At 46.2% G+C, this 15,045-nt stretch overlaps 1 pseudogene; it reads left to right on the top strand.

The window, feature by feature from the left end:
* LOC141134846 (alpha-2,8-sialyltransferase 8F-like) overlaps nucleotides 1–15,045 on the top strand; it is a 64,322-nt pseudogene that overhangs the window by 37,642 nt on the left and 11,635 nt on the right.

Below are 15,045 nucleotides of genomic sequence, written 5' to 3'. Positions count from 1 at the left end.
CACAGCTGGTGTGGACCTGGGCATTATTACACAGTCACATGATTCATAATAGATAGTATATATGTGGTCTCATTCTCATTATTATTAGCTATGAGTAAGCACTTAGCATAAGTGCGAAACGCGTTAGCTGACGCGTTTCGGGAATTTCGGGGTGAATCCCTTCTTCAGGGGAACGGAGGAAATAATAGTTGGAGATACTCTGGAATAGAAAAAACAAAGTCCAGAATTCGAGAATAAATCACAGCAGATGTTGTGTCAAAATATGGAACATCACAACCAAAGAGCATGCACATACCAGTGCCATATTCATGAAATCGAATATTTATAACAAATTGTTAAGATGGAGCTGAGCAGGTGGAAAGACACATATCCAGAATGGAAAGGGGAAACAAATAAATGAAAGATCCTCTGGGCTCGGGAAGTCCCTCACAAGGATCCCCAAAGTAGGTCTCTACATCCAGCTCGCGAAATCCAACATGGGAGTGGAATTGTAGGAATATCAATCCTACAAAGAAAGGTAAGTTTCTTATAAAAAGATATAACAATGAGAAAAAAAATCCTATAAGAAACTTACCTTTCTTTGTAGGATTGATATTCCTACAATTCCAGTCCCATGTTGGATTTCGCGAGTTGGCTGTGGAGACCTACTTTGGGGATCCTTGTGAGGGACTTCCTGAGCCTAGAGGATCTTTCATTCATTTGGTTCCCCATTCCATTCTGGATATGTGTCTTTCCACCCATTCAGCTCCAACAATTTTTTATAAATATTCGATTTCATGAATATGGTACTGGTATGTGCATGCTCTTTGGTTGTGATGTTCCATATTTTGACACAACATCTGCTGTGATTTATTCTTGAATTCTGGACTTTGTTTTTTCTGTTCCAGAGTATCTCCAACTATTATCTCCCCCGTGCTCCTGAAGAAGGGATTCACCCCGAAATTCCCAAAACGCTTCTGGCTATAGGAGAAGTGTTTTTCTCATACTATATGTACCATTTTATGTATGGTGTTGTTCCAAACCGTTACACTGTTTTATAAAACAATACATTTTTCTATGTTTTCAAAACATTGTGTTTTCAAAAGTTCGCCCTTAAAGTCCCATAGTACCGGGGGGGGGGGGGACTTTTTTTCTTCAAATATACAAGGATCTTGTAAAGTCTAGTAAAGACAGCCAGGAAATATGGCAATTGAGGAGGGACGTATGAGCTCTGGAAGAATGTGGTTCACCAGATTGCAGAGGCAGCCTGCATACAGGATGTCCAAATAGCAACCGAGTTATGATATTTTTATCTAATTGACGTTTATTCGGTGCCGATATAGTCCCACCTTTAGAGGGTTTCTCCTTACATACCCTCCCCCACTTGTGTCACCTTCTTCTTCATTACTGTCCCCGACTTGTGTCACCTGCATATAAATGCGTACAGTAATGCGTGTTACTGCACATGCATTGACGAATCACAATAGACCTCTAAATAGTGAATCAACTCTAATCTACACAATACAGGAATTATGAGACCTGGAGCATTCAGTATAAGGCTGCATTCACACTACAGTGTTTTGAATCGCGGGCAGATTTTCCCTGAATCTGCCCGCGATTTGACAGCGCCGAGGTGTGAAGGGCAAAATGCGGGACTCGCATTCCTTTGAATGAAACCTCAAATCGTGGTGCGGGTGTGCCGCGACAGTCACGCGATAAATCCTGCTGCAATCGCGGGGCGCATGTCGCCCAAAAGTAGCTCCCGAACTATTTTTGGGCGGCATGCGCCCCGTGATGAAGGTTGCCGCGATTGCAGCACGATTTATTGCTTGTCCGTCGCGGCATACCCGCACCGCGATTTGAGGTGTCATTCACATGAATGGCATCTCGAATGCGAGTCCCGCGTTTTGTCATTCACACCTCGGTGCTGTCAAGTCGCAGGCAGAATTTGCGGGAAATCTGCCCACAATTCAAAACGCTGTTGTGTGAATGCAGCCTAATGCCCCGTACACACGGTCGGATTTTCTGACGGCAAATGTGTGATAGGACCTTGTTGTCGGAAATTCCGACCGTGTGTAGGCTCCATCACACATTTTCCATCGGAATTTCCGACACACAAAGTTTGAGAGCTTGCTATAAAATTTTCCGACAACAAAATCCGTTGTTGGAAATTCCGATCGTGTGTACACAAATCCGACGCACAATGCTCAGAATAAATTAAGAGACGAAAGCTATTGGCCACTGCCTCATTTATAGTCCCAACGTATGTGTTTTACGTCACCGCGTTCAGAACGATCGGATTTTCCGACAACTTTGTGCGGCCGTGTGTATGCAAGACAAGTTTGAGCCAAAATCCGTCGGAAAAAATCCATGGATTTTGTTGTCGGAATGTCCGATCAATGTCCGATCGTGTGTACGGGGCATAAGAGTTGAGGGCCATACCTATCCCCTCTTCCCTCACCCTTTTCCTATGCATTCCCTATGGCTGTTAATTTAACGCATGCTTTCAGTGTTGTTTTGCATATTTAGTAAGTACATCCTTTCATTTAGATGGCATGCCTTGGGATTTTTTCTGTAACTCATGGTTCTCATGTCTTATATTGGGAATGTTTGTATTTTTTTTTTTTTTGTTTTGAAAAAGTGATAAAGATTTTACAAAAACAAAACAAAAAAAAGAGTTTAAGGCCAGGTTGTACCAACACCCCTGCCACCCGCCTTTGTGGGTTTCAGCTCCTCCTGTGACATTCTCCAAAATAGAAATTGCTAGTAGGGAACCACTTATAAAGGGCACAGCAGATGGCAACTTAGCAACTCAGATCTCACCAGCAAGGTCCTATGTCAGGTAGTTTAAATCTCTACCAAATCATCTACCAAAAAATTAAATAATAATTTTAGGTGGTTCATGCCTTGGCTAGGGTATCCCAGATGTATAACTGCAATACATACTGACCTGAACCTCCCACACATATGCTATAGACAAATGACAATGACACCGATCTGGACAAAATTGGCCCGTTGGCCATTTATTAACAAATGAACAATTAACATTTTCAACAGAAACAATCGATAATCCAGCACCCGTAATAATATATAGGTTGCCGGTCTTGGGAGGCATCCAATAATCACATTCAGATTGGGTATCACCGTTAATACTTAACTATCCCCAGCCTCGCAACACCGGCTTGGGGTCAAACATACTTCAACACAGATACCTCCTTGTTACCACCTCCCGTTAATCCACCATTAACTTAGATCCCATTGCTGTACAATGAACTCTTCATCTGTGGCTGTGACAACAAACGTTTTACCCAAAAGACACAAATTACAGTACCTACAGACTTTTGTATTACAAGGGTAACTTCCAGGATAGGAGAGCCAGGTGGGTTGGCATTGTTTGGATGAGAAAAGACTAGGTGATAGTGCAGTCCCTAATGTGGGCGCACGTCGGCTAGAAAAATGGCAGCCTGCTTGCAATATCCCACATTGCGGCATTGCGGCGGACATATCGGACAATTTTGACACTATTTTGGGACCATTCACATTTATACAGCGATCAGTGCTATACAAATACATTGATTACTGTATAAATGTCACTGGCAGCGAAGGGGTTAACACTAGGGAGCAATCATGGGGTTAATTGTGTTACCTAGGGTGTGATTCGAACTGTGGGGGGAGGGGACTCACAAGGGGAGGAGACCGATCGGTGTTCCTCTGTACTGGGAACACACCATCGGTCTCCTGTATGTTTATACACACAGATCCACGGTCCTGCTCTGTTAACGGGCAATCGCAGGTGCACGGTGGACATAGGATGGGAGATCCCTCCTGCGGACGTCATATAACTATGGCTGGAATGGGAAGTGGTAAAAAAAAAAAAATATATATATATATATATATATATATATATATATATATATATATATATATATATAAAATATATTTTTTTTTCCTAGCAAAAAATACAGATTTTTACATGTAAACAAAATCTGTCAGAAAAGGCCTAGTCTTCAAGTGGTTACAATGTATTAAAACATGGACGGTGTCAGTAGAGCAGTGGACTGTGTCAGAAGAGAAGAGGACAGTGTCAGAAGAGAAGAGAAGAGGACAGTGTCAGTAGAGAAGAGGACAGTGTCAGAAGAGAAGGAGGACAGTGTCAGTAGAGAAGGAGGACAGTGTCAGTAGAGAAGAGGACAGTGTCAGAAGAGAAGGAGGACAGTGTCAGTAGAGAAGGAGGACAGTGTCAGTAGAGAAGAGGACAGTGTCAGAAGAGAAGGAGGACAGTGTCAGAAGAGAAGGAGGACAGTGTCAGTAGAGAAGAGGACAGTGTCAGTAGAGAAGAGGACAGTGTCAGTAGAGAAGGAGGACAGTGTCAGTAGAGAAGAGGACAGTGTCAGAAGAGAAGGAGGACAGTGTCAGTAGAGAAGAGGACAGTGTCAGGAGAGAAGAGGACAGTGTCAGTAGAGAAGGAGGACAGTGTCTGAAGAGAAGGAGGACAGCGTCAGAAGAGAAGAGGACAGTGTCAGAAGAGAAGAGGACAGTGTCAGAAGAGAAGAGGACAGTGTCAGAAGAGAAGGAGGACAGTGTCAGTAGAGAAGGAGGACAGTGTCAGGAGAGAAGAGGACAGTGTCAGTAGAGAAGGAGGACAGTGTCTGAAGAGAAGGAGGACAGCGTCAGAAGAGAAGAGGACAGTGTCAGAAGAGAAGAGGACAGTGTCAGAAGAGAAGAGGACAGTGTCAGAAGAGAAGAGGGCAGTGTCAGTAGAGAAGGAGGGCAGTGTCAGTAGAGAAGGAGGATAGTGTCAGTAGAGAAGAGGACAGTGTCAGAAGAGAAGAAGGACAGTGTCAGAAGAGAAGAGGACAGTGTCAGTAGAGAAGAGGACAGTGTCAGTAGAGAAGGAGGACAGTGTCAGTAGAGAAGAGGACAGTGTCATAAGAGAAGAGGACAGTGTCAGAAGAGAAGAAGGAGGACAGTGTCAGTAGAGAAGAGGACAGTGTCAGTAGAGAAGAGGACAGTGTCAGTAGAGAAGAGGACAGTGTCAGTAGAGAAGGAGGACAGTGTCAGAAGAGAAGGAGGACAGTGTCAGTAGAGAAGAGGACAGTGTCAGTAGAGAAGAGGACAGTGTCATAAGAGAAGAGGACAGTGTCAGAAGAGAAGAAGGAGGACAGTGTCAGAAGAGAAGGAGGACAGTGTCAGAAGAGAAGGAGGACATTGTCAGTAGAGAAGGAGGACAGTGTCAGTAGAGAAGAGGACAGTGTCAGAAGAGAAGGAGGACATTGTCAGTAGAGAAGGAGGACAGTGTCAGAAGAGAAGGAGGACAGTGTCAGAAGAGAAGGAGGACAGTGTCAGTAGAGAAGAGGACAGTGTCAGTAGAGAAGGAGGACAGTGTCAGTAGAGAAGGAGGACGGTGTCAGTAGAGAAGGAGGACAGTGTCAGAAGAGAAGGAGGACAGTGTCAGTAGAGAAGGAGGACAGTGTCAGAAGAGAAGGAGGGCAGTGTCAGGAGAGAAGAGGAGAGTGTCAGAAGAGAAGAGGACAGTGTCAGTAGAGAAGGAGGACAGTGTCAGAAGAGAAGGAGGACATTGTCAGGAGAGAAGAGGACAGTATCAGAAGAGAAGGAGGACAGTGTCAAAAGAGAAGGAGGACAGTGTCAGTAGAGAAGGAGGACAGTGTCAGTAGAGAAGGAGGACAGTGTCAGGAGAGAAGAGGACAGTGTCAGAAGAGAAGAGGACAGTGTCAGAAGAGAAGGAGGACAGTGTCAGTAGAGAAGAGGACAGTGTCAGAAGAGAAGGAGGACAGTGTCAGTAGAGAAGAGGACAGTGTCAGGAGAGAAGAGGACAGTGTCAGTAGAGAAGGAGGACAGTGTCTGAAGAGAAGGAGGACAGCGTCAGAAGAGAAGAGGACAGTGTCAGAAGAGAAGAGGACAGTGTCAGAAGAGAAGAGGACAGTGTCAGAAGAGAAGGAGGACAGTGTCAGTAGAGAAGGAGGACAGTGTCAGGAGAGAAGAGGACAGTGTCAGTAGAGAAGGAGGACAGTGTCTGAAGAGAAGGAGGACAGCGTCAGAAGAGAAGAGGACAGTGTCAGAAGAGAAGAGGACAGTGTCAGAAGAGAAGAGGGCAGTGTCAGTAGAGAAGGAGGGCAGTGTCAGTAGAGAAGGAGGATAGTGTCAGTAGAGAAGAGGACAGTGTCAGAAGAGAAGAAGGACAGTGTCAGAAGAGAAGAGGACAGTGTCAGTAGAGAAGAGGACAGTGTCAGTAGAGAAGGAGGACAGTGTCAGTAGAGAAGAGGACAGTGTCATAAGAGAAGAGGACAGTGTCAGAAGAGAAGAAGGAGGACAGTGTCAGTAGAGAAGAGGACAGTGTCAGTAGAGAAGAGGACAGTGTCAGTAGAGAAGAGGACAGTGTCAGTAGAGAAGGAGGACAGTGTCAGAAGAGAAGGAGGACAGTGTCAGTAGAGAAGAGGACAGTGTCAGTAGAGAAGAGGACAGTGTCATAAGAGAAGAGGACAGTGTCAGAAGAGAAGAAGGAGGACAGTGTCAGAAGAGAAGGAGGACAGTGTCAGAAGAGAAGGAGGACATTGTCAGTAGAGAAGGAGGACAGTGTCAGTAGAGAAGAGGACAGTGTCAGAAGAGAAGGAGGACATTGTCAGTAGAGAAGGAGGACAGTGTCAGAAGAGAAGGAGGACAGTGTCAGAAGAGAAGGAGGACAGTGTCAGTAGAGAAGAGGACAGTGTCAGTAGAGAAGGAGGACAGTGTCAGTAGAGAAGGAGGACGGTGTCAGTAGAGAAGGAGGACAGTGTCAGAAGAGAAGGAGGACAGTGTCAGTAGAGAAGGAGGACAGTGTCAGAAGAGAAGGAGGGCAGTGTCAGGAGAGAAGAGGAGAGTGTCAGAAGAGAAGAGGACAGTGTCAGTAGAGAAGGAGGACAGTGTCAGAAGAGAAGGAGGACATTGTCAGGAGAGAAGAGGACAGTATCAGAAGAGAAGGAGGACAGTGTCAAAAGAGAAGGAGGACAGTGTCAGTAGAGAAGGAGGACAGTGTCAGTAGAGAAGGAGGACAGTGTCAGGAGAGAAGAGGACAGTGTCAGAAGAGAAGAGGACAGTGTCAGAAGAGAAGGAGGACAGTGTCAGAAGAGAAGAAGGACAGTGTCAGTAGAGAAGGAGGACAGTGTCAGAAGAGAAGGAGGACAGTGTCAGTAGAGAAGGAGGACAGTGTCAGAAGAGAAGGAGGACAGTGTCAGAAGAGGAGGAGGACAGTGTCAGAAGAGAAGGAGGACATTGTCAGTAGAGAAGGAGGACAGTGTCAGAAGAGAAGAGGACAGTGTCAGAAGAGAAGGAGGACAGTGTCAGAAGAGAAGAAGGACAGTGTCAGTAGAGAAGGAGGACAGTGTCAGAAGAGAAGGAGGACAGTGTCAGAAGAGAAGAGGTTAGTGTCAGTAGAGAAGGAGGACAGTGTCAGAAGAGAAGAAGGACAGTGTCAGTAGAGAAGGAGGACAGTGTCAGAAGAGAAGGAGGACAGTGTCAGAAGAGGAGGAGGACAGTGTCAGAAGAGAAGGAGGACATTGTCAGTAGAGAAGGAGGACAGTGTCAGAAGAGAAGATGACAGTGTCAGGAGAGAAGAGGACAGTGTCAGAAGAGAAGGAGGACAGTGTCAGAAGACAAGGAGGCCAGTGTCAGTAGAGAAGAGGACAGTGTCAGTAGAGAAGGAGGACAGTGTCAGAAGAGAAGAGGACAGTGTCAGTAGAGAAGGAGGACAGTGTCAGAAGAGAAGAAGGACAGTGTCAGTAGAGAAGGAGGACAGTGTCAGAAGAGGAGGACAGTGTCAGAAGAGAAGAGGGCAGTGTCAGAAGAGAAGGAGGATAGTGTCAGTAGAGAAGGAGGACAGTGTCAGAAGAGAAGGAGGACAGTGTCAGGAGAGAAGAGGACAGTGTCAGTAGAGAAGAGGACAGTATCAGAAGAGAAGGAGGACAGTGTCAGAAGAGAAGAAGGACAGTGTCAGTAGAGAAGGAGGACAGTGTCAGAAGAGAAGGAGGACAGTGTCAGAAGAGAAGAGGACAGTGTCAGTAGAGAAGGAGGACAGTGTCAGTAGAGAAGGATGACAGTGTCAGTAGAGAAGAGGACAGTGTCAGTAGAGTAGAGGACAGTATCAGTAGAGAAGAGGACAGTGTCAGTAGAGAAGGAGGACAGTGTCAGTAGAGAAGGAGGACAGTGTCAGTAGAGAAGAGGACAGTGTCAGTAGAGTAGAGGACAGTATCAGTAGAGAAGAGGACAGTGTCAGAAGAGAAGAGGACAGTGTCAGTAGAGAAGGAGGACAGTGTCAGAAGAGAAGGAGGACAGTGTCAGTAGAGAAGGAGGACAGTGTCAGAAGAGAAGAGGACAGTGTCAGTAGAGAAGGAGGACAGTGTCAGAAGAGAAGAGGACAGTGTCAGAAGAGAAGGAGGACATTGTCAGTAGAGAAGGCGGACAGTGTCAGAAGAGAAGAGGACAGTGTCAGGAGAGAAGAGGACAGTGTCAGAAGAGAAGAGGACAGTGTCAGTAGAGGAGGAGGACAGTGTCAGAAGAGAAGGAGGACAGTGTCAGAAGAGAAGAGGACAGTGTCAGCAGGGCAGAGGATGTTATCAGCAGAACAGAGGACGGTGCCAGTAGAGCAGTGGATTATGTCAGAAGAGCAAAGGATGGTGTCAGTAGAGCAGAAGACGGTGTCAGGAGGGGTAATCTGCGCTGCATGGGGTGATTGAAAGGAAGTGACACAACTGCAGAGGAAGAAGTTGTACACGACCCAACCCCCACAGCAATCAGCCAAACTATTTAAAGTGACACTATACCAGAAAAGCAGTAATTTTGGCCTAATACCAGAACAGTAACAGCAATATTTAGCAACTGCGTCTGTATACATCGTAAATATGGAGCTATTTATAAAACTGTGCATCAAGAATCTCTGGTTTATAGGCCAGATACATCCTAAATATAGAGCCATTTATCCAACTGTCCATCCAGAGCCTCTGGTTTAAAAATCAGATACATCCCAAATATAGAACCATTTATCCAACTGTCCATCCAGAGCCTCTGGTTTATAGACTAGATATATTCTAAATATAGAGCCATTTATCCAACTGTCCATCCAGAGCCTCTGGTTTATAGACCAGATACATCCTAATTATAGAGCCATTTATCCAACTGTCTGTCCAGAGCTTCTGGTTTATAGACCATATATATTCTAAATATAGAGCCATTTATCCAACTGTCCATCCAGAGCTATTGTGCACTTGGCCTCCTATGTACGCACTAAACCTATATTGGTAAAGGAGCTCCAGATATTTCATAGTAATACATCATAGTGAATTTCATAGCAATGTCTTATGTTGTTAGGCAGGGGCACGGGACTGGTACATTATGGGAAGTGTCTGAAGGACCAAGCCATGGCTTTAGGGGGGTGGCGAGGAGGAATAGTGCAAACCTATTGAAACTCCTCGCTTCACCTCTGCATGTTGTGCTGGACTCTGGCAAACCCCTCTGAGAAGTATGAGCTCCTCTTGCCAAAGTTTTCTGTATTGTTTGCAACTTTAAGGAATGCTCTTTTATAATTGGGATGACCAAAGCATGTAAATGTTTAAATCTGCTTTTACTAAACAGATAAAAGTTTTCCTGCTTTTGACTCTTCCTTCTCCTAACCTCAAGATGGGGATATCCTCTGGAAACAAATAGTGCTGGGTGAATCTGCTATTGGGGTCAATTTCCATAAGGCCTAAAACAGGTATGGGATGAGCTACTTGGACGGTGCTGGTTAGACCATGCTGGAAGCCCACTAGTGTGTGTTTGAGCACTGACAGGGTCCAAGGGGTACTTTAGGTAGGTTGCCATTTCCATAGTGCCACAGTTGGTCTGGGAGACCATCCTGTATCAACAGGAATTGGTTACATGTAGGCAGGTGCAGTCTACTTTCTCCATTGCAGAGGGCGCTCAACTACAGCATCAGTGCAGGGGGAGAGGAAGACAAGAGGAACGTGGTTCCTCTGGTTTCCTGGGTCACGGAGTGCAGTCTGTACTTCCCAGTGCAGGTGGCGCTCAACTGAAGCAGCGATGCAGAAGGGGAAGGACGTTTTGAGGATCTTATTTTCTCTATGACTTCCTGCAATCACAGGAGACCGCTGTCAGATTGGACGCTGGCACCCCATGTGACTCTAGCAGCCATCTTGAGCCTATTTAAGACCCTGGCTCCCAGGCTTGGCGTGCATTTCACATGTGGGTAGTATAGGGACAGGTCACCCATCTGATAGGGACAGTGATTATTGGCAGGGAGAGGTTCCAGACAAGTGGGGAAACAATAGGGACATGTCATCCTTCCTGGAAACCTCCCCATTTGGACGCAATCCGCCCCTCAAAATAGATGCTGTTGGCACATCTGAGACCTTCTCTGCTGTACACCACTGTTATATGCTGTGAGTTTTCGCGGCCGGGCTTTCCCACCGGGTTGTGATGAATTACTGGATTCTGCATTAATACAAGTTCTGTTCCCTGCAAACGGACTCTGTGTGTTCACTGCCTCCGCACCACGCTGCACCACCCCACATAGAGAGTGCATGTGCTCCCCCACCACATGGTTAGTTGTGAAGGACAAGCAGCCCAGCACGTGGCTCCTATTCGATTACGATGTCTCTCTCATTGCAGAAGTCTCCTTTCCAGAAAGAAATCAGAAGCTGTGCAGTGGTGGGCAATGGTGGAATTTTAAACAACAGCTTTTGTGGCAATGAGATTGACCGGGCAGACTTTGTGTTCAGGTAAGGCTATAGTTGAGAGATGAGGTTGCTAGTTGAGTTCTTTACAGTTTCCCCCATATCAGTCCTCATCTCTTCCCCTTTTTTTTCTTTTTAGGTTAAACTTACCTCCATTGAATTGGACGAATGATGTGGGGACAAAGACCGATCTTGTCACGGCAAACCCAAGCATCCTTATTGATAAGTATGTGCCGGTGTCTTCCTAATATGAAACAAATTGAAGTATAGACAGAGAATGGTGGGACTTACCAGCATGCGGAAATGTGCTCCCGTCTCTAAAATGAATATAATCTTATGCAAAAAAAAAGATGCCAAATGAATAAACTTATGCTGCGTACACATGATCGGAAATTCGACCAGCAAAGGACAGATGAGAACTTTTGGTCGGAAAATGCAACCATGTGTATGCTCCATTGGACTTTTGCTGGCCGAATTCCAGCCAGCAAAAGATTGTGAGCAGGTTCTCAATTTTTCGGTCAGAAAAAGTTACGATTGGAAATTCCAATCGTCTGTACCAATTCCGACATGCAAAATTCCTACGCATGCTCGGAAACAATTCGACGCATGCTCGGAAGCATTGAACTTCATTTTCTCGGCTCGTCGTAGTGTTGTACGTCACCGCGTTCTTGACGGTCGTAAGTTCAGAGAACTTTTGTATGGCCGTGTGTATGCAAGCCAAGCTTGAGCAGAATTCCGTCGGAAAAACCATCCAAGATTTTTCCGACGGAAAACCCGCTCATGTGCACGGGGCAATAGCGCTAGGAAATTGTTAATTTGTAGTGCAGGGATATATACAGGGCCGTCTTTAACACAGGGCAAATGGGGCAGCTGCCCAGGGCCCACCGTCACTGCCCTCCCCTAAGCCCGCACTGCCTGCAAATTGGGAGCCCCATCGGGGCAGCAAAACGATCCCTCCAGTCCACTCCACACAAGCAACAGCTGACATAAGCGCTCTGTGCTTAGGGTTGCCATATTTTCTTCAGGTCAAACCCGAACACTTTAGTGGCGCACAGCAATTTTTTTTTTCATAGTATAAACTATACATATATTTTGCTATTAAATAACATTTCTAATGATATGAAGTTAATAACAAGAAACCCCCTTTACATCTGAATCCGCAGAGTCCCCCTTCTACATCTGAATCTGCAGAGTTCCCCTTCTACATCTGAATCTGCAGAGTTCCTCTTCTACATCTGAATCTGCAGAGTTCCCCTTCTACATCTGAATCTGCAGAGTTCCCTTTCTACATCTGAATCTGCAGAGTTCCCCCTTCTACATCTGAATCTGCAGAGTTCCCCCTTCTACATCTGAATCTGCAGAGTTCCCCCTTCTACATCTGAATCTGCAGAGTTCCCCCTTCTACATCTGAATCTGCAGAGTTCCTCCTTCTACATCTGAATCTGCAGAGTTCCCCCTTCTACATCTGAATCTGCAGAGTTCCCCCCTTCTACATCTGAATCTGCAGAGTTCCCCCTTCTACATCTGAATCTGCAGAGTTCCCCCTTCTGCATCTGAATCCGCAGAGTTCCCCTTTTACATCTGAATCTGCAGAGTTCCCCCTTCTACATCTGAATCTGCAGAGTTCCCCCTTCTACATCTGAATCTGCAGAGTTCCCCCTTCTACATCTGAATCTGCAGAGTTCCCCCCTTCTACATCTGAATCTGCAGAGTTCCCCCTTCTACATCTGAATCTGCAGAGTTCCCCCTTCTGCATCTGAATCTGCAGAGTTCCCCCTTCTACATCTGAATCTGCAGAGTTCCCCCTTCTACATCTGAATCTGCAGAGTTCCCCCTTCTACATGTGAATCTGCAGAGTTCCCCCTTCTGCATCTGAATCCGCAGAGTTCCCCTTTTACATCTGAATCTGCAGAGTTCCTCCTTCTACATCTGAATCTGCAGAGTTCCTCCTTCTACATCTGAATCTGCAGAGTTTCTGCTTCTACATCTGAATCTGCAGAGTTCCCCCTTCTACATCTGAATCTGCAGAGTTCCCCTTCTACATCTGAATCTGCAGAGTTCCTCCTTCTACATCTGAATCTGCAGAGTTCCTCCTTCTACATCTGAATCTGCAGAGTTCCCCTTTTACATCTGAATCTGCAGAGTTCCCCCTTCTACATCTGAATCTGCAGAGTATCCCCTTCTACATCTGAATCTGCAGAGTTCCCCCTTCTACAACTGAATCTGCAGAGTTCCCCCTTCTACATCTGAATCTGCAGAGTTCCCCCTTCTACATCTGAATCTGCAGAGTCCCCCCTTCTACATCTGAATCTGCAGAGTTCCCCCTTCTACATCTGAATCTGCAGAGTTCCCCTTCTACATCTGAATCTGCAGAGTTCCCCCTTCTACATCTGAATCTGCAGAGTTCCCCCTTCTACATCTGAATCTGCAGAGTTCCCCTTTTACATCTGAATCTGCAGAGTTCCCCCTTCTACATCTGAATCTGCAGAGTTCCCCCTTCTACATCTGAATCTGCAGAGTTCCCCTTCTACATCTGAATCTGCAGAGTTCCCCCTTCTACATCTGAATCTGCAGAGTTCCCCCTTCTACATCTGAATCTGCAGAGTTCCCCCTTCTACATCTGAATCTGCAGAGTTCCCCCTTCTACATCTGAATCTGCAGAGTTCCCCCTTCTACATCTGAATCTGCAGAGTTCCCCCTTCTACATCTGAATCTGCAGAGTTCCCCCTTCTACATCTGAATCTGCAGAGTTCCCCCTTCTGCATCTGAATCTGCAGAGTTCCCCCTTCTGCATCTGAATCCGCAGAGTTCCCCTTTTATATCTGAATCCGCAGAGTTCCCCTTTTACATCTGAATCTGCAGAGTTCCTCCTTCTACATCTGAATCTGCAGAGTTTCTGCTTCTACATCTGAATCTGCAGAGTTCCCCCTTCTGCATCTGAATCCGCAGAGTTCCCCCTTCTACATCTGAATCCGCAGAGTTCCCCCTTCTACATCTGAATCCGCAGAGTTCCCCTTCTACATCTGAATCCGCAGAGTTCCTCTTCTACATCTGAATCTGCAGAGTTCCCCTTCTACATCTGAATCTGCAGAGTTCCCCCTTCTACATCTGAATCTGCAGAGTTCCCCCTTCTACATCTGAATCCGCAGAGTTCCCCTTCTACATCTGAATCCGCAGAGTTCCCCCTTCTACATCTGAATCTGCAGAGTTCCTCTTCTACATCTGAATCTGCAGAGTTCCCCTTCTACATCTGAATCTGCAGAGTTCCCCCTTCTACATCTGAATCTGCAGAGTTCCCCCTTCTACATCTGAATCTGCAGAGTTCCTCTTCTACATCTGAATCTGCAGAGTTCCCCTTCTACATCTGAATCTGCAGAGTTCCCTTTCTACATCTGAATCTGCAGAGTTCCCCCTTCTACATCTGAATCTGCAGAGTTCCCCCTTCTACATCTGAATCTGCAGAGTTCCCCTTTTACATCTGAATCTGCAGAGTTCCCCTTTTACATCTGAATCTGCAGAGTTCCCCCTTCTACATCTGAATCTGCAGAGTTCCCCCTTCTACATCTGAATCTGCAGAGTTCCCCCTTCTACATCTGAATCTGCAGAGTTCCCCCTTCTACATCTGAATCTGCAGAGTTCCCCATTCTACATCTGAATCCGCAGAGTTCCCCCTTCTACATCTGAATCTGCAGAGTTCCCCATTCTACATCTGAATCTGCAGAGTTCCCCCTTCTACATCTGAATCTGCAGAGTTCCTCTTCTACATCTGAATCTGCAGAGTTCCCCTTCTACATCTGAATCTGCAGAGTTCCCTTTCTACATCTGAATCTGCAGAGTTCCCCCTTCTACATCTGAATCTGCAGAGTTCCCCATTCTACATCCATCTGAATCTGCAGAGTTCCCCCTTCTACATCTGAATCTGCAGAGTTCCCCCTTCTACATCTGAATCTGCAGAGTTCCCCCTTCTACATCTGAATCTGCAGAGTTCCCCCTTCTACATCTGAATCTGCAGAGTTCCCCCTTCTACATCTGAATCTGCAGAGTTCCCTTTCACTGTAAGGGGGGACTCTGCAGACTCCGATGTATGGGAGAACTCTGGGGCCTCTAGCCTAAGGGATGCTCTGGGAAACTGGATTTAAGGGGGAACTTTGAGAATTCTGATGTATGGAGAAGACTGTGATGTAAGGGGGAACACTGTGGCCTCTGGTGTAAAGGGGAACTCTGATGTAAGGATCGCTCTGAGAACCCTGATTTGCCTTAGTGTACTCGCTCAGAGGCAGGAGAGAGAAGGGGGGGGGGGGGGGACGTCAGTCACAGACAGGGATGGATGGTGAGCTCACTC

Source organism: Aquarana catesbeiana, linkage group LG03 (assembly GCF_042186555.1).
Source record: "Aquarana catesbeiana isolate 2022-GZ linkage group LG03, ASM4218655v1, whole genome shotgun sequence".
Taxonomy (NCBI): Eukaryota; Metazoa; Chordata; class Amphibia; order Anura; family Ranidae; genus Aquarana; species Aquarana catesbeiana.
Note: the sequence above shows the minus strand (reverse complement) of the source record. Positions and strands in the feature narration are given on the sequence as shown.